The 24,080-nt window shown below is 44.0% G+C and overlaps 2 long non-coding RNA genes across 3 annotated transcripts in view; both read left to right on the top strand.

The window, feature by feature from the left end:
• LOC123331825 overlaps positions 1 to 16,198 on the top strand; it is a 52,705-nt gene extending 36,507 nt beyond the window's left edge. Inside the window, exons 2-3 of the long non-coding RNA XR_006640633.1 lie at positions 15,429 to 15,629; positions 16,043 to 16,198. This is a non-coding gene — a long non-coding RNA (uncharacterized LOC123331825). The remainder of the gene's footprint in view (positions 1 to 15,428; positions 15,630 to 16,042) is intronic.
• On the top strand, positions 1,193 to 11,722 carry LOC123331826. Of its 2 annotated transcripts, none has more exons than XR_006548618.2 (3): positions 1,193 to 1,393; positions 4,287 to 4,389; positions 11,457 to 11,722. It is a non-coding gene; the product is annotated as an uncharacterized LOC123331826 (long non-coding RNA). The 2 variants fall into 2 exon arrangements; XR_006548619.2 differs by having other exon boundaries at positions 4,287 to 4,399.
• Positions 16,199 to 24,080: the final 7,882 nt, after the last annotated feature.

Below are 24,080 nucleotides of genomic sequence, written 5' to 3'. Positions count from 1 at the left end.
CTGTCCCTGGGATTCTCCAGGCAAGAACACTGGAGTGGGTTGCCATTTCCTTCTCCAATTTTTAATTTATTTTAATGTATTTGATCTATTTATTTCACTGTGCTGGCACTTCCTTTGGGGGTCACACGTTCCTCTCTGGTTGTGGCACAGGTGCTCCAAAGCACAAGCTCAGTAGTCCTGGCACAGGATCTTAGGTGCTCTGCATCATGTGAGGTCTCTGTTGCCCACCCAGGGATCGAACCTATGCCCTCTGCACTGGAAGGCAGATTCTTCACCACTGGACCACCAGGGAAGGTCCCTAATCTTGGGAACTTGAGGCACCTCTCTCAGTTGTTTTAGGACCCTTCTCTTAAGGGCATCCAGTTATTAGCTTAGCAATATAACGTACAGAATTGTTCTAAATTACGATTTCTTTTCTGTACTAGTAGAAACAGGCTTTCATCTATGCTTTAAGTTATGGTTCTGAATACGTTTAGATCTTTTGTAATTTTTTTTTTATTTTTGTAAGAGAAATCTTTCCTGTATTCTTCTGTCTCCTGAAACGATCAGATATCTTCAATTGGGTTCAGCTGTGCTCAAAAAAAAAAAGCAGAGATTGCTTTTCCAAAGTCCAATCAATACCAGTTATTTCTTTTCCTGCTCCGTGCGCTGCAGGGCTGTTCAAGGTGAAGCCTGGTAGTGTTCCCACGGTCCTATTTCTGGCACATTTTGATTGAAATATATATGGAGTTCTTACAGGACCTTGGTTCTATGTTCTGACTTGCAGAAACCAAGGTGGCAGTTATTTAATTTTGTGATTATTTAATGGTGTTTGCCCCAGATCCAGAGCTGCTGGGGTGCGTCCTATTTGCTCAGCATGCCAGCTATCCCAAATAATCTGATTTTCCTGAGACAGCGGACACTTATTCCTGCTGTCTGTATTTACACTCTGTCGTCATGGCATATATTTTTTATAAGTGTTTCTTTTTTAAAAGTTACTGTTGATTTTTTGAATGTTGTGTTAGTTTCTGCTGTACCGCAAAAGTGATTCAGTTATACACATGTACACATTGTTTTTTCATATTCTTTTCTTTGATGGTTGAATCACAGGGTATGGAATATAGTTCCCTGTGCTCTACTGTGGGACTTGGATGTTTTACGCATCCTACATATTATAATTTGCAATCTGCTAATTGCAAACTCCCACCCCATACCTCCTCAACACCCCTGCCCCCACCCTTGGCAAGCACGAGTCTGTTGTCTGGGTCTCTGAGTCTGCTTCCATTTTGTACATAAGTTCATTTATGTTGTATTTTAGATTCCACATCTAAGAAACATCCTACGATATTTGGCTTTCACTTTCTGACTTCACTTTGTGTGACCATCTCTCGGGCCATCCATGTTGCTGAAAATGGTATTATTTCATCCTTTTTTATAGTTGAGCAATATTCCATTCCTTATGTGTGTGCATGTCATTACACAGAGTTGGACACGACTGAAGTGACTTAGCAGCAGCAGCATGTCATTACATCTTTATCCATTCGTCTCTCAGTGGCCACCTAAGTTGCTTTATAAGTGTTTTTTTGTTTTGTTTTGTTTTTTTCTGGAGCCAAGTATTTCCTTATTAATTGCTTAAAATTTAAAAGTCGGATAAACCTCAAAGGAATACTGCATTGAATAGGCATCATATAGTTTCTAGACTAAGTTAGCATTCCCCCATAATTGCTACTGCATACATACATGTGTATGTGGATTGATTATTAGATAGAACATAGACAGATAAACAGATACATGCTGCTGCTGCTGCTAAGTCACTTCAGTCGTGTCTGACTCTGTGGGACCCCAGAGACGGCAGCCCACCAGGCTCCCCTGTCCCTGGGATTCTCCGGGCAAGAACACTGGAGTGGGTTGCCCTTTCCTTCTCCAATGCATGCAAGTGAAAAGTGAAAGTGAAGTCGCTCAGTTGTGTCCGACTCTTAGTGACCCCATGGACTGCAGCCTACCAGGCTCCTCCATCCATGGGATTTTCCAGGCAAGAGTACTGGAGTGGGTTGCCATTCCCCTCTCCAAGGGATCTTCCTGACCCGGAGATCGAACATGTGTCTCCTGTATTGCAGGCAGACTCGTTACCATCTGAGCTACCAGGTGATAGATAACAGATAAATGATAATAGAATTATAATAGATAATAGAGACAGAGCCATAGCAGATACACACATAGATCTCCAGACAGAGAGAGAAGTAGAGTGCTAAAGTCTTTGCTGTCATATGTGGGGCTACGTGAAGCGTCGTGTGTGCTGTGGGGCATGTATCAGCATCCCTGGTCTCTGTCCACTAGATGCCGATAGATCCTCCCAGCTATGACAATAAAAACGTCCGTAGGCATCACCCAGCGCGTCTAGGGAAGGAACATTTTGCCTGGTTGCAAACTACTGCCCTAGAGAGACAGATGATGTAAGATGATGGGTGATCGATGGATAGGTGGGTGGATGGGTAGATAAGATAAAGGTTGAATCTGTTCTGTGGGGCTGTTCTGGGCATTGTAGAGGGGTCAGTATGCTTGGTGGCCTCTGGCAAGTGGAAACCTGTAGAATGGGGCCCCTGCCCCATGGGAAAATGTCTACAGAAAATAAGAAATGCCCACTGGAGGGAGAACCACTTCCGGGCTAAAAACAGAGTATTCATGTGTAAACACATGGATGTGTGGTATGGTCTATGACAGAAACATCATCATAACCAAGTCAAGTAAATACGTCATAGCACCTCATTCCCGACATACATGAGTACTCCATCTCCAAAAAGGAAAAGACTGCTTCCTGCCTGGGGGCTGCCCTGGTGGCTCAGCTGGTAAAGAATCCACCTGCAATGCGGGAAACCCCGATTCAATTCCTGGGTCGGGAAGATCGGATGGAGAAGGGATAGACTACCCACTCCAGGATTCTTGGACTTCCCTGGTGGCTCAGCTGGTAAAGAATCCACCTGCAATGCAGGAGACCTGGGTTTGATTCCTGGGTTGGGAAGATTCCCTGGAGAAGGGAAAGGCTACCCACTCCAGTATCCTGGCTGGGAGAATTCCACGGACTGTATAGCCCACGGGGTCCCAAAGAGTCAGACACGACTGTGCGGCTTTCACTTCAGTTTCCTCCCTGGCAGCTGTTTTATTATCACACTTCATGAAAATGAAGCTCGCTTTTCTGATATCATAAAATCACATTATTTAAATGCATATTTCCTCAAACGAATCCACTCACTTTTATTACTTTTTACAGAGCATTTATGTCTGTCAACTCATTATTGACTAGGGTGTTTAGGCAGAAACTAAAGTCTGTGGCAGGCAATTGTTTCTTTTGGCTGGCCATAAATTAATTGTTATTTCAGTAACACTTGTTATCACATTCAGTAATCATAGCTGGCACACCTGTAAAGCCTTCTCCATCAACCTCTGTTTCTCGATCACTTTCCATATCAGAATCCATCACTAACGGTTTCTGTCTTTTTGTTGGACTAACACCCGCATCGTCTGAATCAGAAACTATGTTCTGAAGGGCTCTCATCTTCTGAGACACCACTCTACTTGTTACTCAGACAGGCAGAGAAAGCATGCAAAAGTTCACCAAAAAATTCTTCTTCACTCAGAGTTTCACGGTGCTTCATTTTTTGATAATTTTCTGTTTATAATATGCACAAGGTCAGTACAAAACTCAAGTGGAGCAAAAGGTGGATGTTAACAACTCCCAGAGCCTGCACAAACTCATGTCCATTGAGTTGGTGATGCCATCCAACCATCTCATTCTCTGTCGTCCCCCTCTCCTCCTGTCCTCAACCTTTCCCAGCATCAGGGTCTTTTCCAATGAGTCAGCTCTTTGCATCAGGTGGCCAAAGTACTGGAGTTTCAGCTTCAGCGTTAGTCCTTCCAATGAACACCCAGGACTGATCTCCTTCAGAATGGATTGGTTGGCTCTCCTTGCAGTCCAAGGGACTCTCACGAGTCTTCTCCAATATCACACAGACTTTCCTCCAGTTGCGGGTGGAATCTTCCCCGACCAGGGATTGAACCTTGTCCCCTGCGGTGGCGGGCAGATACTTAGCCCCTGGAGTGCCAGGGGAAGTCTCCCAGGCAAGTTTTACCTGTGTGTGTAGCCAGTTGCTTCAGTCATGTCCAACTCTGTGCGACCCCATGGTCTGTAGCCCACCAGGCTACCTCTGTCCGTGGGATTCCTCAGGCAAGAAGACTGCAGTGGGTTGCCATTTCCTCCTCCAGAGGATCTTCCATCCCAGGGATTGAACCCCCGTCTCCTGCGTTGGCAGGTAGATTAGAACTCCAGAAGCTCTACGGTGTCCACATGGAAACGTGCAGAGAGGTGGATCCTGGAGACACAGCAGCGCTGTGCTTACGTGTCAACCGCTGTCGGTGAGAAGTGGTGAGATCAAACAACAACAGTATAAATGCAGGAAAAGCTTGCTGTCCTTTCCCCTCTAATGCGCAGGTTGCATCAGCAATCAGATATTACTCACTGGTCCATAAACCTGATCGGCCACAATTCCGGTTAACCACACCCCGGAAAAAATCATGTGTAAGAAACCAGTGCTGAAATTCGTCTTTGTCCCCCCGGCAGTTACAATTCAGGGCACAAAAAAAGAAAACGACTTGATGAAAAGGCATTAAATAGGTGGGGATTTGTCTTGCCGTGTTCAAAGAGCTTTCGCTGGTGAGCACTTAGATCTGGGAGACAGATCCTCTTGATGTTGTCAAATAGTAGACGTCTGAGGAAAGAAAACCAAGGTTTTATCGCCAAATGGCATTGGCTGTGTTCGTTTTGAGGTTGGAGTTTCTCAAGAAACCAGATCAGGCCGCTCTTGCTCTTAATCTGGAGTTCTTTTATTTTTCTCTTGAACAGCCCACTTCATCACTGCTGGGGATGAAAGGCTCTGCTTTCTTTTGAAAAGAAGTGGATTCTTTTTTTCATCTTGAGGTGCTCATTCAGCTGCAAATAGCCTTTCATCCATCCCAGTAATTACATTTTTAATCAAGCTTTTTTTTTTTTTTTTTTTTTTTTTTTCATTTAACTCTTAGGTAGGTAGTGATACATTGCTGATGCGGTAAGTGACGTCCAAGGGAACCTCTCTGGAGAAGGCAATGGCACCCCACTCCAGTACTCTTGCCTGGAAAATCCCATGGATGGAGGAACCTGGTGGGCTGCAGTCCATGGGGTCGCTCTGAGTCAGACACGACTGAGCGACTTCACTTTCACTTTTCACTTTCCTGCATTGGAGAAGGAAATGGCAACCCACTCCAGTGTTCTTGTCTGGAGAATCCCAGGGACGGGTGAGCCTGGTGGGCTGCCATCTGGAGGGTCTCACAGAGTCAGACACGATTGAAGCGACTTAGCAGGAGCAGAAGCAAAGGAACCTCTCAAAGCTGACTCTTGGAAATGAGGAGACACTGTCTTAGTTTCTTGATTAAACAGGTTGTGTCCTTGCTGTTCAGTCTGTAAGTTGTGCTGGACTCTCTTGTGACCCCATGGACTGTAACCTGCCAGGCTCCTTTGTCCGTGGGATTCTCCAGGCAAGAATACTGGAGTGGGTTGTCATGCCCTCCTCTGGGGGATCTTCACGGCCCAGGGATGGAACTCATATCTCCCTCCTTCATTGCAAGCTGATTCTTTACCGCTCACCCACTGGGGAAGCCCTCCCTCTTTATACTGACATTTTTTTTTTTTTAAATATTAAGCTCTACTTCTGACTATAATCACATCTGGATTTAGAGGACCAATAACAGTAAAACCGAAAATAATAACACAATTTCCACCAACAGCATAGATATATATTTTCATCATATAGGCTGTTCGTTGTCCGTCTTGGACATTTGCACCCACCCTGGTGGGTACCCTTTGCGAGTACATCCGTGGGAAAGGCTTACTGGTGTCTCTACATAAGGAAAATTGGTCATCTTGCCTTGAACATGGTTTGCTGCCATGGACTGAATACACGTGCCCCCCCACCCCAGATTCTCAGGTGGAAGCCCTAAGCCCCAGTGTTCATCTTTTCTTCTGTAACGTTTATTTGGCTGCACCAAGTCTTCCTTGCTGCTCACGGGATCTTTGACCTTGCAGTCGAGGCACACAGAGTCTTTAGCTGTTAACCACACAGTGCTCGTGGTGGCCTGTGGGGTCTGGCTGCCTGATCCGGCTCTGAACCCGGGCCCCCTGCCTGGGAGGGCCGAGTCCCCCGGGGGAGATCCTAGGGTGTTCATCTGGGAAGTGAGAGGGTCAGAGAGGGGGGGCTTGATCCCATAGAACTCGCGTCCTTACAGGAAGCCCCAGGAGGCTCGCTCTCGTTCCCCCTCTATGTCTCTCTCTCTGTCTCTCTGTCTCTCTCTGTGTCTCTCTGTCTCTTCTCTGCCTTTCTCATCTCTGTCTCTCTGTCTCTTTGTCTCTGTCTCTCATCTCTCTGTCTCTCTCATCTCTCTCTCTCTGTCTCTTCTGTCTGTCTCTCATCTCTGTCTCTGTCTCTGTCTCGTCTCTCTGTCTCTCTCTGTGTCTCTCTGTCTCTGCCTCTCATCTCTGTCTTTCTGTGTCTCTATCTGTCTCTCTCTTCTGTCTGCCTCTGTCTGTCTCTGTCTCTCTGTCTCTCTCTTCTGTCTGCCTCTGTCTGTCTCTGTCTCTCTGTCTCTCTCTTCTGTCTGCCTCTGTCTGTCTCTGTCTCTCTGTCTCTGTCGTCTCTCTGTCTCTCTCTGTCATCTCTGTCTCTGTGTCTCTCTCTGTGTCTCTCATCTCTCTGTCTGTCTATCTCTGTCTCTCTCCTCTGTCTCTGTCTCTCTCGTCTCTCTGTCTCTCTGTCTCTGTCTCTCTCTCCTCTCTGTCTCTCTGTCTCTCTCGTCTCTCTCTCTCTCTGCCTCTTTGTGTCTCTCCTCTTTGTCTGTCTCTTTCATCTCTCTGTCTCTCTCTGCCTCTCATCTCTCTATCTCTGTTAACTTTCTATCTCTCATCTGCCTCTCTCATCTCTGCCTCTGCCTGCCTTTCTGTCTCTCTCTCTCTTTGTCTCTCTCATCTCTCACTCCTCTCTGTCTCTTTGTTTCTCTCTCCTCTTTGTCTCTCTGTCTCTACCTCTCTCATCTCTGTCTGTCTCTCCTCTCTGTCTCTCTCTCTCTGTCTCTCTCTGTCTCTCTCTCCTCTCTGTCTCTCATCTCTCTGTCTGTCTCATCTGTCTGTCTCTTGTCTCTCTGTCTCCCTCTCTTCTTTGTCTCTTTCTTCTCTCTGCATCTCTGTCTCTGTCCCCTCTCTGTCTATCTCTCTGTCTCTCTCTGCCTTTCTGTCTCTCTGTCTCTGTCTCTCTCATCTGTCTCTTGTCTCTCTGTCTCCCCCTCTCCTCTCTGTCTCTCTCTGTCTCTCTCATCTGTCTGTCTCTTGTCTCTCTGTCTCTCTGTCTCCCTCTCTTCTTTGTCTCTTTCTTCTCTCTGCATCTCTGTCTCCTCTCTGTCTATCTCTCTTGTCTCTCTCTCTCTCTCGTCTGTCTGTCTCTCTCTCTGCATCTCTGTCTCTGTCTCCTCTCTCTTGTCTCTCTGTCTCTTTCCTCCCCATCTCTCTCTCACCACTCACTCCCTACCCAAACCACAGAAAAGTGAAAGTGAAGTCGCTCAGCCGTGTCCGACTCCTTGCGACCCCACGGACTGTAGCCCACCAGGCTCCTCTGTCCATGGAATCTCTCCAGGCAAGGATACTGGAGTGGGTTTCCATTTCCTTCTCCAGAAGATCTTCCAGGCCCAGGGACTGAACCCAGGTCTCCCGCATGGTAGGCAGACACTTTACCATCTAAGCCACCAGGGAAGACCAAACCACAGAGGTGACTGCCAAACACACTGTGACAAACTTCAAATTCCACACTTCTGATTGACGATGCCTTATCTACCATATAGCATAATTTAATGAGCTAAAATTGACCTTTATCTAGTTATTAGTTATAGGCCTATTATTAGCAGAAAATACTCTGCTAGAGTCTGCTAGAGTTTTTTACCCAGGAAAAAATAATGGTAGAGACCACACTAGAAAGTTAGTGTAGGGCTTTCCTGGAGGTCCAGTGCTCAAGAGTCTGTGCTTCCACGGCCCCCAATGCAGGTTTGACAACTAAGATCCCATAAACCACGAGATGCCACCAAAAAAAAAAAAAAATCCAGTTAATGCACATTGTGGGGAGGGGAGCCATAATCAGGAATTATAATGCAAAGCAGTCCCCAGACCCAGAGTGTGGGGGAAAAAAAGAGGTGGGTTTCTGCAGTGTGGCAGCCTGGGTCACTTTCACTTTCTACTGCTACCTTCTCCCAAGAACTATAACCTAAGTATTGGGTTCTTACTAAATCACATTTAACTCTTTGCGACCCCATGGACTGCAGCACACCAGGCTTCCCTGTCCATCACCATCTCCAGGAGCTTGCTCAAACTCATGTCCATCGAGTCGGTGATGCCATCCAGCCATCTCATCCTCTGTCGTCCCCTTCTCCTCCTGCCCTCAATCTTTCCCAGCATCAGGGTCTTTTCCAATGAGTCAGTTCTTCACATCAGATGGCCATAGTATTGGAGTTTCAGCTTCAACATCAGTCCTTCCAAAGAACACCTGGGACTGATCTCCTTTAGAATAAACTGGTTGGATCTCCTTGCAGTCCAAGTGACTCTCAAGAGTCTTCTCCAACACCACAGTTCCAAAGCATCAATTCTTCTGTGCTCAGCTTTCTTTATGGTCCAGCTGTGACATCCATACATGACCACTGGGAAAACCATAGCCTTGACCAGACGGACCTTTGTCAGCAAAGGGATGCTTTGGACTAGAGTGGGTTTACGTTGTGTGTGATACACAGGAACATATACCCTGGGTATCGATGCTTAAATTTCATTTCTCAACTGTCATTGGAAAGACACCTTTCTTATGAGGATTTCAAAGACCACTCTCGACAGTGCAAAACACAAAACGGCTTGTTAGGAATCTGACTTGAATTGCAGCTGATTTCTGTATTAATTTGGGTGCTTGCTCAGTTGCTCAGTTGTGTCCGACTCTTTGCAACCCCTTGGACTGTAGCCCACCAGGCTCCTCTGTCCATGGGATTTTTCAGGCAAGAATATTGGAGTGGGGTTGCCATTCTCGTCTCCAGGGGATCCTCCCGACCCAGCTCCCATTTAGATGGTTTACTTTTTAAGCCTTTTAATCTGTGTTGGTGTTTACAAAAGATGAAATTTAAGCATATGAAAAGATAGCATGTCCTGTCATTGGCCCAAATTCTGTTTTGTTTCCTTTAATGAGATTTGATCTGTTTCTTCACAGCACCTTTCTTTATTAAATGCACTGTAAATATTTTATATACTTATTGGATTTTGAATAGAATCTGTCCATATTTCTTTATAGGCTTTTATTGCTAGTATAGGACAAAAGCTAAAAAAATTTTTTTAATTTATTTCCTATTCTGCATTGTAAGCAAATTGCCTTTTTCCTCTTAATAGGATTTTAATACACCCTCTTAGGTACACATTCATGCTATGAGCTAAAGAGTCACATTTTGTTTGTTCTTTTCCAATACTGATAACACATTTTCATTTACTCCCCTCATTGCATTTTCAAGAAATCTTTTAAAAAAATCGTTGGGCATAATGGAGAGAGACAGTATATCTGTCTGGTTTTTAAATCTGATCCTGGTATTGATTTTAGAAGATGCTTTTTTTAATGTGAGTTTATTTTTTGTTTGTTTTGTATTATCTTCTTGTTACCTTTCTGCTTTGAGCTGCCTAACTAATTTCGAGTGAATTTCCCATGTCTCTTGATATAATCCCGTGGCTTTCTGCTTGCATAGGAATTAATAGATTATATTGATATTGATAGATTTTCAAACACAGAAAGGCCTCATCGTTCATCCTAGTAACCCTGCGTAGGGAAAGGTTATCGTTTGTTGTATTTTTCATTTTTTATTTTATGGGTGTATAGCTGAGTTAAAATGTTGTGTTAGTTTCAGCTGTACAGCAGGGAGATTCAGGTATACATGTATTCATTCCTTTTCAGATTCTCTCATCAGAAGTTATCCCAGAATAGTGAGTAGAGTGACCTGTCCACATATGAATAGAATCTTAGTATGATAATGTAAATATCTAAGTGGATAATATAAGTATCTAATCTAAGTGGCCAATCTAAATATCTAAATATACTAAGATACTATATACAATCTAAATACAATCTATATACAATCTAAATATACTAAGATAGTAAGTGGTATCTTAGTATCTTTCAGTCCACGCGTGTTGCTGCAAAGGGCATTATTTCATTCCTTTCATAGCCGAGTAATGTTCCCTTGTGTATACATATCTCCTGTTTATCCATTCCTCCGTTGATGGACATTGAGGTTGCTTCCCTGGCTAATGTAAATAGTGCCACTATGAAGTTCGGAGCACAGGCATCCTTTTCTGTTATTTTTTTTTTTTTTTTCAAGAAAAGCTATCATTTTTGAACGTGGTAACAGGTTTTAAAGACATTGATATTCTCCAAGTGTGTCAGGATAGCAGTGTTCTGTTCCCACGTGTCTTCACACTTCTCCAGGCTTAGCACAAGGAACAATCCACCTACATGTCGATCTTCCGCCTCTTAGCTTCTTAAGCATCAGGGACACGAGAATGTGAATTCAGAGCTGCAAGGAACTGTCTTGGAGCACACTCTGGGAGACGGTAAAGAACAGGGGAGCCTGGTGAACAGCAGTCTATGCCGTTGCAAAGAGTTGGACATGACTTAGTGACTAACCCACAGCCAAAACGCATTAATGCCCGGGGGCGCCCGATTTTGGAAGGAAGAGTCTTCTTGTGCTAAGCTGGGAAAAGTGTGAAGGCACTTGGGAATAGAAAACATGCCTCTGAGTCTTCATGTCTGATGGCCTGGTATCTATTTAGGAACAGAGCAAATTGATACTCTTGATTGGAGAAGCAGTGTTATTTCTAACAAATAAACGTAACACACATATAGATATCATTTGGTTCCACACACTTATACTTCTGAAAGCCTTCACTAATTTGACACAGAAACTGAGTCAAAAATACACCCCCCCAAAAAAAAAATGCCATATGATCACTTGGAACACTTACTTTTTGATGACAAAGGTACATACCATGTGGAATCTGAGTTCCCTGACCAGGAATCAACCCCATGCCCTTTACAGTGGAAGGACTTCGTCTTAACCACTAGACCACCAGGAAAGTACCCTGGAAAACATTTTTATAGCACAGATAAGAAAGCTACAAATTCAACTTCACAGTGTAATTTATTTTTCTATATTATACCTCCTTCATAAAAATTGCTTACATTAATACGATTATAAGTAATTATTAGAATAAATCTTAAATTTCTAGGCGTATATTTTCATTTAGAGAAGTGACATTTGCCAATATGTGAGTCTTTTGTTCTGTGCATATAAAAACCTATGCTTGTTTATTTTTCTGTTCTTAAAAAAAATAGAAGCCGTGCTGCATTTAAACTGGAACAAAAGGACCGTTTTTAAGCGCACATACTGTTTGGAGATACCAAGGAAACATTTCATGCAAAGATGGGCACAATTAAGGACAGAAACAGCCCATACTGTAGACGGCAACAATAATCTGAAATTTAGTTTGTCTCCCAATTAAATTCTACCTAGACTTATTAGTGGTCCAAATTGAATTTTATTGTCCTGTATAATTGCTAAAGATAGTTAATCAGCAATAAAGATGCAAGTATTTCTGGTTTTGGTTTGAAGGCTTTTTTTTTCTTTTTTATCCCCTCACATTATCCACTAATGAGAACATTTTAGAGAACTGGATCTAGCAGTTTCTTCTAAAAACATTAACTACAAACTCAGTCAGGCAGTGTTTCCTACAGGATTTATGCCACTTCTGGATGATACAGAACTGGAATCTCAAAAAGCTACCTCTGTGAGGGAATCTGTTTCATTGTATTTCATGCTCCTGTCCACAACCTGTAAAAACCATTGTTGACTGTGTGTTTTTCTTTTTATTCACCCCTCTTTTCTTGTCTGAACTGCTGAATCATACTGAGATGTTAAATCAGGAAAAAATAGTTGGAGTAAACGCAGTCCTGTGCTCTGTCTTCACCACTTAGGGCAGGAAGAAGGAAACGGAATGAAAAAAACAAGAGTGAAACCCAGTTTGAATAGGAAGAACAAAAAGAGTAACTTACAGTAACTTCAGTTCAGTTCAGTCGCTCAGTCGTGTCCGACTCTTTGCGACCCCATGAATCGTAGCACGCCAGGCCTCTCTGTCCATCAACAACTCCCAGAGTTCACTCAAATTCACTTGAACTCAACTGAATCACTGGCAAAAAAAACTAGTGACTATACCAAAACAGATACAGACTCACAGATGTTGAGAACAGATTGTCGCTTACCAGTGGGGGACGAGTCTGGGATGAGCAGATAGATCCTACTGTATAAAAACTAAGGACTTCCTACATAGCGAAAAGAACTATATTCAACATACTGTAATAAACTATAATGGAAAATAATCAGAAAAAGAACATATATATATATATCACTTAAACATCGTGCTGGCTCACCTGAAATATTGTAAACAGCTCTACTTCAATTTATTATTTTTTTTCAAAGCAGATCTACTGTGTCCGTAAACCTTAAAAGCTCAATTCCAGAATCTGGTATGAACGTAGCTGCTGCTACTGCTGCTAAGTCGCTTCAGTGGTGTCCGACTCTGTGCGACCCCATAGACGGCAGCCCGCCAGGCTCCCCCGTCCCTGGGATTCTCCAGGCAAGAACACTGGAGTGGGGTGCCATTGCCTTCTCCAATGCATGAAAGTGAAAAGTGAAAGTGAAGTCGCTCAGTTGTGTCCGACTCCTAGCGACCCCATGGACTGCAGCCCACCAGGCTCCTCCGTCCATGGGATTTTCCAGGCAAGAGGACTGGAGTGGGGTGCCATTGCCACAGACATCTTTAAATCAGGCCTGAGGGCTCCTGCATCCCTACTCTTGGATGCGTAAGACACACGGCAAAATGCTTTCATTGCACCCACTGAGTTGTAACCATCACACAGCATCCTATAAAATTATGAACATCTAGAGACTCACTGGGCTTGATTTGAGCAAACTCTGGGAGATAGTGAAAGACAGGGAGGCCTGGCGTGCTGCAGCCCATAGGGTAGCCAAGAGTCGGAGACGACCTAGCGACTGAGCGACAAAGCAAATTCTTTTTTGCAAATACAGTGACAGAATGGCCTGTTAGGTGCTCTATAAACAGCATGCCTTATTACTTAGCAACAGTGATAGAGAAGTGAAAGCCACAAGGAGGAACAGGCCCTGTGTTCCTTCCTAAGCAAGGAACTCTGTTTTCTCGTGTAAACAGTCACGTTTGGACCCACTGGAGGCTAGGGAACAGGGCTTAATAAGCAGGCATGTGTAGGAGACAATGTTAACGTGTAACTTTATGAAGCTCTTCACCGTGGTATTGAAAACATTAGGCTCAGGATCACTTAAGCGTATCAGCTCATTAAGCAAAATATATTCCGGGTTTTGCGTATAAATCCACATATGAAACTAGGAAAGAGTCTCTTGTGCCGACAATCTGAGATTTGAGAAGGAGATAGGTAGTGTTTTGGTTAATTTTTTTGGATCCGACCTCTTCCAAGCAACTGAGCATCTATGTCTGCTGAGTGTAGGCTGTGTCCATGACAAAGACTTACAGGGTTTATTGTCTTTGAAGTGTTGGCTTTGAAAGGAATGCGTCCTTGCAGCCCATTTGGGGCAGAAAATGAGATGATCTCATAGATGGTAACAGCAGTCCTTGGGGCTTCCCTGGTGGCTCAGATGGTCAAGAATCTGTCTGCAATGCAGGAGACTCAGGTCTGATCCTTCGGGGGTTGTGAAGATGCCCTGGAGAAAGAAATGGCAACCCACTTGGGTATTCCTACCTGGAGAATCTCATGGACAGAGGAGCCTGGTGGGCTACAGTCCATGGGGTCACAAAGAGTTGGACACAACTGAAGTGACTAAACAAAAGCAAGATGTACATATTCTTTGTTTTATATCCTATACCATTATAGGTTATTGAATGTAATTCCAGTGCTTATGGAGGGTCCTTGTTGGTTATCTGTTTCAAATGTAGCTGTCTATATGTCTCAATCCAGAACTCCTAATTTGTCCCAAGCACCCCTCTTTGGTAACCATAAGTTTATTTTCTATGTCTCCGAGTCTGCTTGTGTTTTGTAAATAAAAGTTGGTTTGTATATATTTTTTCAGTTTCCACATATAAATGATATCATATGACATTGGTCTGTCTTTCAATTTTATGTAGTTGAGGGGAAGAGCATTGTTTTGGTATAACTTTCTTGTGTGTGTGTGTTGTGTGTGTTTGTGTTGTGTGTGTGTGTGTGTTGTGTGTGTGTGTGTTGTGTGTGTGTGTGTTGTGTGTGTGTGTGCATGTAGACACTCAGCAGCTCAGTTTTATACTTGAAGAAAAAACAAGTAACAATATTAGTCACTCAGTCGCGTCCAATTTTTTGTGGACTGTAGTCCACCAGGCTCCTCTGTCCATGGGATTCTCCAGGCACATTTACTGCAGTGGTTAGCCATTCCTATCTCCAAGGGATCTTCCAAGCCCAGGGATCAAACCTGTATTCCCTGCATTGCAGGCAAATTCTTTACCACTGAGCCCATAGCAATCATACATACCAAGAATTCGAAATGTGTACGCAAGGTGAAGGAAGGAAATCTACATAGATTCAACCATGCTTGTGCAAAAGAGATATTCTACCCATGTTGTCAGGGAAAAGTGAAACGTGAAAACCTGCTTCTTTGCAAGACGTCTAACCACTGGACTGCACTCTTGCTCTTTCAGGAAAATATTTATTTAATTGGCTGCGCTGGGTCTTATTTGGGGCATATGGGGTCATGGTTCTCTGGCTCAGCATCGAACCCAGGGCCCCTTGCCACTGAGAGCACAGAGTCTTAGCCAGTAGACCACTGGGGTGGACTGTGTACCCCGCCTTGGATAAGGGGCACCATTTGAAAGATTTCACTGCCTCTGTGATTGTTTACCAGCTGAACTACCAGTGAAGCCCTTGCTGCCTCTAGTTCAGGTTTAATTCATTCTAAAACACTGTTTTGTTTTGTTTTGTTTAATCTGATTTTACGAATTTTGTTTAATTAAAGGATAATTGCTTTACAGATTCTGTGGTTTTCTGCCAAATATCAACATGAATCAGCCGTAGACGCCCCGCCCCCGTCTTGAGCCTCCCTCCCATCTCCCTCCCCACCCGTCCCCTCTAGGTTCTTACGGAGCCCCTAAGACAGCGTGCTAACTCCACTCCTGCCCTTACAAATAGCTGTTTGCCTAGGGAAAAGCTGGAATATGACCGAGGTTCATTGTCTGCCTGCCGGTGGCTGTTCGTTTTCCGGGGGCTCATGCAACGCCCTCTTAACATCCGTAGCTTTGCATTGATCACAAGATTCCATCCACTTATCGACTCTGCCAGGAAGTTGGTGTCCATCCGCGACCGCGCACCACTGGCCGCGCACTCCTGCAAACGTAAGCCCGGTCCATTGAACCCCAGGACCCCTGAATCTGGTTTTCTTTACCTTCAGTGCTCGTCTTTTCATGAAACGCAGACTGCTCATTTGAGTACCCAAACGTAAGAAGATCCAGCTACAGTTCGATTTCCTGTCTATTCATTCACCCTCTCTGTCTTTCGAAATCTCCCAGACCTTTGCACCTCTTTTACGCTCACAGACATATGGTGTTTATAAGCGCGTTTTGCACATGTCTTATTTTGCTTTAGTGCTAAAGCAGGGTTTGTGGTCTGTAACAGGGGTGGTGTTTGATGCTGGATAATTCTATGCTGTGTTGGGGGGTTGCACATGATTGGGTATATTTAGCAGCATCTCTGACCTCTTTCCCCCCTGACACCAGGAGCATCGTCAGTTGGGATAACCTAAACTGCACCCCCATGTTGCTAAATGTACTCCACGCTCTGGGACCAAAGTGGCACCTGTTAAGAATCTCTGCTCTAGACAGTTAATGGTATACCATTCATCTCTCCACTAGATCAGACGTGTCCTGATGATGCTGTTGTTGAGTCGTGTCAGACTCTTTGCGACCCCCAGGGACTGCAGCACGCCAGGCCTCCCTGTCCATCACCAACTCCCTGAGTTGCTCAAACTCGTGTCCATCGAGTCGGTGATGCCATCCAACCGTCTCATCCTCTGTCACCCCCTCTCCTCCTGCCTTCAACCTTTCCCAGCATCAGGGTCTTTTCCTATAAGTCAGTTCTTTACATCAGGTAGCTTAAGTATTGGAACTTCAGCATCAGTCCATCCAATGAATATTCAGCACTGTATGCTTTATGTCTGTATGTAGAAGAAATGTGTGCAATGATACATAGCCAGCTTTTTCACTGGTGCAGGGATTTATCTCTGGGATTAAATTGGATTGGGTGGAGCGGGGCTGATGTTTAGCAAAATGACTGTGGCTAAGCATGGTTCACTGGAGACAGGTCACTGGTACAAGGAGAAAAAATATATAAAAATAGTATTGTGTCTTCACTGTAAATAAAACATGAGATTTTTACACAGCCCCAAGGATACGAAACAAACACCAGTTTGACCCTTTATAAGAAATTAAGTTGGAGACACAGTTTTAAACCGGAAGAACTGTTGCATAGAAATTCACACCCAAGGTGGGGAGGTTGTCAAGGTCCCCAAATTTCATGTTGATCACCTGAGACTAAGGACTTAAGGTCAAACTTGACATTAATTAATAACGTCAGCAGCTTCCTTCTACCTTCAAGTGCCTGTTAGTTTTAAGCTTGTCAACATGGTGAAAATAATTTTGTTTTGTACAGCTACTGGTTCAGAAATATAGTGGTGTTGCATGGTGCTCATATATGTATCAAATGCTGTCTCCTTCTGTCTGATGAACCTGAGAGTCCATCGCTGATGCTTTAAAAAAAAATAAATTTTTAAGTGTAACCGTTGATAATGTCAGTTGCTATATTTGCAAACAAAAAAGTGAACCAAAAGACTGTATCACTGTGAATGTAATATGTGTTGCTATCACCGATATTTTTGAGAGAAATTCATGATAATGAAGGCATGCAGAAATGATTACTTTTGTAAAATTCTCTTATTCCACGCCTAGGAACTTATCGTTAGAAATGTGCCCAAGAGCCAAGTGTTCTTTACTGTAGAGGGTTCACAGCATTTTGAATGCAGACCTGCTCCACATAATCTCAGTGTCCAATCATAAATCTCAACAGACACGAATTTGAGCAAACTCGGGGAAATGGTGAAGGACAGGGAAGCCTGACGTGCTGCAGTCCGCGGGGTCGCAAAGAGCTGGACACGACTGAGCGGCTGAACAACAAGAAATCAATTAAAGGAGCGTTGTGTGATGTGATTTATAAGTGAAAAAGTCTGCTACAGAGCATTTCAAGTAGTCTCAATTATGTAAATGTATACAAATGTGTAGCAGCAACAGGGAGACTGCAGAAAATTGAAGGGATAAAAAGAGATTGGTGATGAAAGAGAAACGCATTCAGAAGAAGACTGAAAAATACCTACATTCTGATAGAGACGGGACACAGAAGTTGTTCACTGCCTGTTGCCATATTTCTTTGCATATTTCTTTCCTCTGTCCACAAGGGGCTCACTAGCTACAGACTGCAGAGTGCGTGGTCTGTTCTTCAAGAATGTCAGTCCTCAGCCAGTATGACCTTTACTCTGAAAGCCATAAATCCTGGCTTCTCCTAGGAGCTCTGGTCTCCTCTCTGCTTTCTTTGAAAACTTGGAATCAAGGGGGAGGCCATCTAACTATTTTAAGATCGCTTTACATTAAACTCTTCAAACTTAATGGGTGCACGGTCTCTATGGCCATCTAGAGATGGCTCCTCCACCATCGCAGGCTAGCTGCGATGGATGTTCTTGCTATCTTTTCACATTTGCAGTCCAGTTCAGTCGCTCCGTCGTGTCTGATTCTTTGTGACCCCGTGGACTGCAGCACGCCAGGCTTCCCTGTCCTTCACCAACTCCCGGAGCTTGCTCAAACTCACATCCCATCGAGTTGGTGAGGCCATGTTTCATGTTTTAGCATTGCTTAATTGACGTATAGTCGATCTACAAGGTTGTGTGACTTTCTGCTGTACAGCAAAGTGATTCAGTTTTATATATATAAATATTTTTCGTATTGTCTTCCGTGACGGCTTATTACAGGATATTGAATATAGTTCCCTGTACATTACAGTGGAAAGTTGTCATTTGTCCATCCTGTATATACACTAGTCTGCCTCTACTAATCCCAGCCTCCCACCCCGTCCCTCCCCCACGGCAATCACGAGTCTGTCCCCTGTGTCTGTGAGTCTGTTTTCTGTCTCGTAGATCAGTTCCTTTGTGCCCTATATTCGATTCCACGTATCAGCGGTCTGATATAGCATTTGCATTGCTCTTTCTGACTCAGTTCAGCTAGTGTGATCGTCTCGAGGTCCATCCATGTTGCTGCAACTGGCATGAGTTCATTCGTTTTGCTGGCTGAGTAATATTCCTCTCTGTATGAGTAGCACTTCTTTGTTACATGATGGATGTGCTCGCTTGCTAACTTCCTTTCTCCCAGAGAGGCTGCTTTCCCAGTACATGGTGTGGAGTTTCTGCACCCAGGGAAGGGCATGCCTCCTACCTTTTGCTTTGGGCACACACACGTTTTCCTCTTTGTCCGCGGAGCTGGAAAGCAAACCAGGATTGCATGTCGCTGCCCCCTCTGGAGTCCGGGGCGTGGAGAAACACGTCCTGCTAAGCGTCTGTCCGGGCACCTGCTTCTGTTGCTGCTACCGCTTCAGTGATACATGTGTGTGCGTGCGCGTGTGTGTGAAATTAAAAGGAGCACTTGAGAAGCACCAGAGAGGTTCTTAAGAAGAGGCTACAAGGCAGCTGGATATGGAAGAAATGTAGGGCTTCAAATGTTTATGAAATAACAATGTTCAGAGGAACAGACTGGTTTCTTCTGAAGAAATGGGTGCTTGGACCTTCAGGTCAGCACAAAAGTAAATGCTAGATGATCTAAACATCCCTGTCTATCTTCCCCTGTCTATCTTCTGCCTGTTCTCCATCTATTACCTCTCTACATATCTATGCGTCCTCTATTTATTCAGTTCAGTTCAGTCACTCAGTCGTGTCTGACTCTGCGACCCCATGAATCGCAGCACGCCAGGCCTCCCTGTCCATCACCAACTCCCAGAGTTCACCCACATTCACATCCATCGAGTCAGTGATGCCATCCAGCCATCTCATCCTCTGGCGTCCCCTTCTCCTCCTGCCCCCAATCCCTCCCAGCATCAGGGTCTTTTCCAATGAGTCAACTCTTCGCATGAGGTGGCCAAAGTACTGGAGTTTCAGCTTTAGCATCATTCCCTCCAAAGAAATCCCAGGGCTGATCTCCTTCAGAATGGACTGGTTGGATCTCCTTGCAGTCCAAGGGACTCTCAAGAGTCTTCTCCAACACCACAGTTCAAAAGCATCAATTCTTTGGCGCTCAGCCTTCTTCACAGTCCAACTCTCACATCCATACATGACCACAGGAAAAACCATAGCCTTGACTAGACGAACCTTTCTTGGCAGAGTGATGTCTCTGCTTTTGAATCTGCTATCTAGGTTGGTCATAACTTTCCTTCCAAGGAGTAAGCGTCTTTTAATTTCATGGCTGCAGTCACCATCTGTAGTGATTTTGGACCCCAGAAAAATAAAGTCTGACACTGTTTCCACTGTTTCCCCATCTATTTCCCATGAAGTGATGGGACCGGACACCATGATCTTCATTTTCTGAATGTTGAGTTTTAAGCCAACTTTTTCACTCTCCTCTTTCACTTTCCTCAAGAGGCTTTTGAGTTCCTCTTCACTTTCTGCCATAAGAGTGGTGTCATCTGCATATCTGAGGTTATTGATATTTCTCCCGGCAATCTGATTCCAGTTTGTGGTTCTTCCAGTCCAGCGTTTCTCATGGTGTACTCTGCATAGAAGTTGAATAAGCAGGGTGACAATATACAGCCTTGACGTACTCCTTTTCCTGTTTGGAACCAGTCTGTTGTTCCATGTCCAGTTCTAACTGTTGCTTCCTGACCTGCATACAAATTTCTCAAGAGGTGGGTCATAGAGGATCCTGCTGTGATGTATGTCGGAGAGTGTTTTGCCTATGTTCTCCTCTAGGAGTTTTACAGTTTCTGGTCTTACATTTAGGTCTTTAATCCATTTTGAGTTTATTTCTGTGTATGGTGTTAGAAAGTGTTCTAGTTTCATTCTTTTACAAGTGGTTGACCAGATTTCCCAGCACCACTTGTTAAAGAGATTGTCTTTAATCCATTGTATATTCTTGCCTCCTTTGTCAAAGATAAGGTGTCCATATGTGCATGGATTTATCTCTGGGCTTTCTATTTTGTTCCATTGATCTATATTTCTGTCTTTGTGCCAGTACCATACTGTCTTGATGACTGTGGCTTTGTAGTAGAGCCTGAAGTCTGGTAGGTTGATTCCTCCAGTTCCATTCTTCTTTCTCAAGATCGCTTGGCTATTCGAGGTTTTTTGTATTTCCATACAAATTGTGAAATTATTTGTTCTAGCTCTGTGAAGAATACCGTTGGTAGCTTGATAGGGATTGCATTGAATCTATAGATTGCTTTGGGTAGTATACTCATTTTCACTATATTGATTCTTCCAATCCATGAACATGGTATATTTCTCCATCTCTTAGTGTCCTCTTTGATTTCTTTCACCAGTGTTTTATAGTTTTCTATATATAGGTCTTTAGTTTCTTTAGGTAGATATATTCCTAAGTATTTTATTCTTTCTGTTGCAATGGTGAATGGAATTGTTTCCTTAATTTCTCTTTCTGTTTTCTCATTATTAGTGTATAGGAATGCAAGGGATTTCTGTGTGTTATGATCCAGCAATCCCACTGCTGGGCATACACACTGAAGAAACCAGAAGGGAAAGAGACACGTGTACCCCAATGTTCATCGCAGCACTGTTTATAATAGCCAGGACATGGAAGCAACCTAGATGTCCATCAGCAGATGAATGGATAAGAAAGCTATGGTACATATACACAATGGAGTATTACTCAGCCATTAAAAAGAATACATTTGAATCAGTTCTAATGAGGTGGATGAAACTGGAGCCTATTATATACAGTGAAGTAAGCCAGAAAGAAAAACACCAATACAGTATACTAATGCATATATATGGAATTTAGAAAGATGGTAACAATAACCCTGTGTACAAGACAGCAAAAGAGACACTGATGTATAGAACAGTCTTATGGACTCTGTGGGAGAGGGAGAGGGTGGGAAAATTTGGGAGAATGGCATTGAAACATGTGTAATATCATGAATGAATCGAGTTGCCAGTCCAGGTTCGATGCACGATACTGGATGCTTGGGGCTGGTGCACTGGGACAACCCAGAGGGATGGAATGGGGAGGGAGGAGGGAGGAGGGTTCAGGATGGGGAGCACATGTATACCTGTGGCGGAGTCATTTTGATGTTTGGCAAAACTAATACAGTGTTTGAGGTTTAAAAATAAAATTAAATTAAAAAAAAAATTTCTCAAGAGGCAGGTCAGGTGGTCTGTTATTCCCATCTCTTTCAGAATTTTCCACAGTTTATTGTGATCCACACAGTCAAAGATTCTGGCATAGTCAATAAAGCAGAAATAGATGTTTTTCTGGAACTCTCTTGCTTTTTTGATGATCCAGCAGATGTTGGCAATTTGATCTGTGGTTCCTCTGCCTTTTCTAAAGCCAGCTTGAACATTATCTACCTATAAAGTCAATTTCCAGAGAAAGCAATGGCACCCCACTCCAGTACTCTTGCCTGGAAAATCCCATGAATGGGAGGAGCCTGGTAGGCTGCAGTCCATGGAGTCGTGAAGAGTCGGACATGACTGAGTGACTTCACTTTCACTTTTCACTTTCATGCATTGGAGAAGGAAATGGCAACCCACTCCAGTGTTCTCGCCTGGAGAATCCCAGGGACGGGGGAGCCTGGTGGGCTGCCATCTATGGGGTCGCACAGAGTCGGACACAACTGAAGTGACTTAGCAGCAGCAGCAGCAGCAGCAGCCTGTACCTTCTCCAGGGGATCTTGGCAACCCAGGGATCGAACCCAGGTCTCCCTCATGGCAGGCAGATTCTTTACCAGCTGAGCCACCGGGGAAGCCCACACTCAGGCGGACACAGAGAGAAAAGTGCAAGTGAGAATGTCGTGAAATGACATAGAAGGATGCCCTCCATGGACTAGACTCTACCCCTCTGTCTGCATACGCAAGGACAGACACTCTCTGTGGATAAAGAATTTGTGGGAGCTTTCATGAGACACTAACATAAGAATCTGGGCCCCCAGAGCAAACTCACCTGGGAATATTCTCAAGAATGGTTTATCGCCTGTAAAGTCTTTAGCTGATAACCACCCAAGGCGAAAATGCTGCTCCAGAGAAAGCACGGTACTTGAAAGCATAATTAATACTATTAGTGCCGAACGCAAGTTGTAACTCTTCAAGGAATTTTCACGTTTGCCGTGCCATTCAAAGTGTTCTACGTTTCCCATGATCCTTTATGGTTTTTTACATTTATTTTATTGAGCTGTTTTCTCTCTCTTGGAGTGTAGCCAATTAACAAAGTTGTGATGACTTCAGGTGGACAGCAAAGGGATTCAGCCATCCATACACACGTATCCCTTCTCCCCCAGACTCCCCTCCCATCCAGGCTACCGCATGACATGGAGCAGAGCTCCCTGTGCTGTCCAGCAGGTCCTTGCTGGTTCTCCATGTTAAACACAGCAGTGTGTCCATGTCCATCCCAGACTCCCTAACTATCCCTTCCCCTGTCCTTCCCCCTGCGAACCATAAGGTTATTACAGAGTATGGAGCAGAGTTCCCTGTGCTGTCCAGCAGGTCGTTGCGGGTTCTCCATGTTAAATACAGCAGTGTGTCCATGTCCATCCCAGACTCCCTAACTATCCCTCCCCCATCCTTCCCCCTGGGAACCATAAGGTCATTACAGAGTATTGAGCAGAGTTCCCTGTGCTGTCCAGCAGGTCCTTGCTGGTTCTCCATGTTAAATACACCAGTGTATCCATGTCCATCCCAGACTCCCTAACTATCCCTTCCCCCATCCTTCCCCCCTGGGAACCATAAGTTGCTCTCTCAGTCAGTAAGTCTGTGTTAAAGTGTTCTTTATGATCAGATGTGTGCTTTTGCCAAAACTGCTCTGAAATTAGATAAAGATGAAGCCTAGGAATAGGAAGTTTTAAGGGCACAATTTAATTATAAAAGAGATGGATCTTCAAAGATTGTGTTGTGTGAGATGCTGAGATACAACAGGGGCAGAAAACCCATCTTGCCTTTAAAGGAGTCTGATCTGAACTCTTAGCATTTATTCAGATGTTCACATTTTGTCTTGTATGAGAACAGTTGTTTTGACATAAATAGAGGCAGCTTTGAAGAAGTGAGTTTTGTTATAAGCCACCAACAGTGAAACATAATCCTATTTATAAAGAAGGAAAGCTTGCCCCAGTCGTCAGGGGACCTCAATTTATTTTTGCTTACCCCCGCAAGATCATATACTATTTTGAAAGAAGGCTTTGAGAAAATAAAAAGCAGAAATGTGCTGAGTCATTCATTCTTAAAAAACATAGTATGGTTGGTTTCTACCACTTCAGACTATGTGGCAGAATACATCAGAGTGATGACATTTAAAAAGATTTAAACAGAAACAGGTTGCATTATTTGCAACTTGATGAAGGAGTTTTCACACTGTTATCAAAATGACCAAGGAAACCAGTGCGGTGGTGCGTAAATGAAGTCTTTTGTATTTGTTGTTGCTTTTGTCCAGGCACTAAGTCATGTTCAGCTCTTTGTGACCCCATGGACTGCAGCACGCCAGGCCTCCCTGTCCATCACCATCTCCCAGAGCTTGCTCAAACTCATGTCCATCGAGTTGGTGATGCCATCCAACCATCTCATCCTCTGTCGTCCCCTTCTCCTCCCGCCCCCAATCTTTCCCAGCATCAGGGTCTTTTCCATTGAGTCAGCTCTTTGCATCAGGT

This window comes from Bubalus bubalis, chromosome X, assembly GCF_019923935.1.
Source record: "Bubalus bubalis isolate 160015118507 breed Murrah chromosome X, NDDB_SH_1, whole genome shotgun sequence".
In the NCBI taxonomy this organism is placed as follows: domain Eukaryota; kingdom Metazoa; phylum Chordata; class Mammalia; order Artiodactyla; family Bovidae; genus Bubalus; species Bubalus bubalis.
The sequence above is the reverse complement of the archived record's forward strand: the minus strand, read 5'-3'. Positions and strand labels throughout refer to the sequence as shown.